We start from the raw sequence: 3,364 nt of genomic DNA on the forward strand, positions 1-3,364 counted from the left end.
ATCCAGAAATTCAGTTACTGCGTTAGCGTGACATCACAGAGGCGTCAGCAGGCTGACCAGGTCAAACCTGATGTGTGGGGGCCACACGTCAGTGACACTAGGGTTAACCCCGGGTCAAACCCGCACTAACCAGGGTTTGACTTGGCTCTGGGGCCCACTGTCAGTCTCAGGGGGGGATTAGAATGTGGGATTAGCGCTAATTAAGCTGCCACGTCAGCCTCGCTGGAGTTCGGCCGGCGACGACCAAACCACGCGGCGGTGCTTCGCTGGAACGCGCTACAGCCGGCGGAAGAGCGCGCGGGGACTACCAATCGGTAGCTCGTGCTCGACCGCATCCACCTGGGCATAGGGGAGGTCGCGGGGATGGGGGATCTCGCCGGAGCAGGGCTCGCGGCGGCGGCCGGAGCTCGGCTATGCGCGGGCGGGGTGCTGCAGCTCGAGGCGAGCGAACGGGGGGTGCAAGGCAGCACCTAAAGGGCAACAGGAGCCCGCCGGAGCAAATAGCAGGAGCGGAAGGGCTCAGGGGCACGGAGCTCCCCGGCCATGGCGGGCGGCGGCTTCGGGTGCTTTCGGGGCAGCGGCTACGTGGCGAAAACGACGACATGGTTAAGGGGGGAAGGACCAGGAGCTCACGGGGATCACGCAGAGCAGGCCAGTGGGCTCGGGGAAGGCCCGGAGTGAGCGGAGCAACAAGGAGGATCTCCGGCAGCCGGCGATGGAAACAAAGACGGTGGCGTCGATGCAGAGCTTCCCGGGTCGCCTGGCTCGTTGAGGACGTAGCAGGCGGCGAGGCGGAGCTCTGGGGCACGTCGGAGAGGCGAGGGGAAGGCAGTGGCCGCGGTGGTGTTTGTCGGCGGTGACGGCAGCGCTCGGGTGCGTGCGAGAGAGAGGATAGAGGAGGGGGAGGAGCGAGAGGGAGTGAGAGGGGGTCGGGGCTTGCATGGCGTCTCCGTAGAAGGCCAGGGCGTCGACGGGGAGCGGCAAGCAGGAGCTGGTGAGGCGCGTGGCCAGCGCGTGGCGAGCACGCGCTCGTCCTTCTGTCTGGGGAGGAAGACAACAGCGAGGTGCGGTGGTGGGCTGGGCCTAGCTGGGCTGGTCCTGTTGGGCCACCAGGTAAGCGCCAGGTAAGTGTTTTCTTATCTCTTGTTTTCTTTTTATATTTCTAACATTTGTTTTGTATCTAAAAGAAATGTTAAAACTTTTCCATAAATGCTGAAAATATTTATGGCATCTAGATATAATATTCCAGAGGCCCTCACCAATTCCCAACATTTTTGGAGCCATTAAAATATTTATATAATTTAAACATCTCCAAATCAAATATTTATGCATTGATTCAAAAATCCAAAATGTGTAGCAAAAATGTGCATCACCTATGGTTGTTGTTCCCAACATTATCCAAAGAGCATGAACATTTTTGGAGAGCATTTTGGGTTCATTGAAAATCCATTTTAAAGTTGAACCTATTTGAATTTGCTTTGGTGCTAGGGTTTGAAACATCCCCATTTCAATTTCATTTAAAATTTAAACATGATGCACAAAGAGAGCCTAGGATCATACCAGAACTAGGGATGTGACAATCGGTCCACAACGACAAATATTGAATCCTTTCCATTTCGAGTTCTACACAATCGAAGTACAAAATCCATACTAATATCTTCCCATGGTTGATATGGAATAGGGAGAGGCATATAAAGGCCATGGGATTGAGCTTTAGACTTAGCTTTGCGACATGTAGAGCATCGGTTGGTGAAGCGGTTGACGTCGCGAAACATCTTGGGCCAATAATAGTTCTTGGAGAGCGTAGCAAAAGTCTTGTCGCATCCAACATGTCCCATTAGTCCTCCTCCATGATATTCCTGCAAAAGCAAAAAACAAAGAGAAGACTCGGGGATGCAAAGTTTGTTAGGTCTCATGAGATATCAATCTTTGATGTAACAACATTCCCAAGATGTATGCGTCAAACAGTTGGCATAAGGAATAGCAAAAGTGGGATCATGCTCATAGAAGTCTTTTATGTGCACAAAGCCAATCACATCCAATTCAAGTTGAGTAACAAGCATGCATATGCGGGAAAGAGCGTTCGCCACAACGTTTTCCTTTCCTTTAATGTACTTGATGACATAAGGAAAAGACTCATTGAATTCTCTCCATTTAGCATGACGCTCATTCAACTTAGTTTGACCCTTAAGGTATTCAAGCGTTTCATGATCTGTTTCAATGATAAATTCATGAGGGCGAAGATAGATTTCCCATTCATGTAAAACTCACACTAAATCATATAACTCTTTGTCATATATGGGATAATTGAGTTGAGCTCCGGAAAGTTTCTCACTAAAATAAGCAATTGGGCTCTTCTCTTGCATTAACACACCTCCTATGCCATTACCACTAGTGGGACAAGAGAAGCACCATCACCTATGGTACCTTTAGAGCATCGCTCATGTGTTGTAGGTGAGGTGTCGAAGACCAAGTTGTGGTCATCTTCATCTTGATGGAAACATGTGGGGGTGCATCTTCTTCCACCATGGCCATCGTTGTCTCCATTGGAGGTATGGACTCGTCGAGGATAGGCATGTCGTCATGTAGGAGACCTAGCACCAAAGAAGAAAACACACTCGGAGTAGAGGTTAAGTCATTAGGAAGCATAGTTGCCTCACGTGTCGTGTCAACTACCTCACTCACTAAGTGTTGTGGCTCACTCATCCCGGTATGATGCTCTCACGCATATGGTTGGTGGAGTCACTCAAATGGCTCTCAACCTCACATAGGATGTGTGGCATGCTCTCAAGTGTGGGGCTAGTGGTGGTCACACTCATCATCTCATAGGAAATGCACTCAATGTCACATATGGTGGAGTCACTCATATCACTCGTGGTGGGGTGGCTCTCTTCACATGGCAATTCGGGCATCTCGTCACATGTGGGTGTCGGAGAGATGTTGGTGCAAATGTCTCCATGCTCTATCATGTCGTGGTTGTAGCCGTGGATGAAGGCCGAAGATGGCACATCATCACTCTCCTCGAAGACCAAATATAAGGTCTCATGTGCGGTCTCGTATCTTGACTCAGAGTATGAGTCCAATATGGGCACCATCTTTGTGTTGTTGAAGAGGTTCATGCTCGTCGTCGTGGTCGAAGGGTATGGCCCTTGCTCGACCTTCTTGTCGTCGTCTTGTTGTAGGAGGCCCATATGATGTGGCACCTCGTAGCTCGTCTCCATGACCGAAGGGAATTTCCCGTGCTCGGCCGTCATCCTTGAGGGGCTTCCAAAGATGGAAGTGTCGCCCTCACTCTTAGGTGGTCGCCTTGTACTTGATGATTTCGATGTAGTCAAACTCACGGGAAGTAGGCGAAGATGCCGTA

The sequence above is a fragment of the Triticum urartu genome, chromosome 2 (assembly GCF_003073215.2).
Source record: "Triticum urartu cultivar G1812 chromosome 2, Tu2.1, whole genome shotgun sequence".
In the NCBI taxonomy this organism is placed as follows: domain Eukaryota; kingdom Viridiplantae; phylum Streptophyta; class Magnoliopsida; order Poales; family Poaceae; genus Triticum; species Triticum urartu.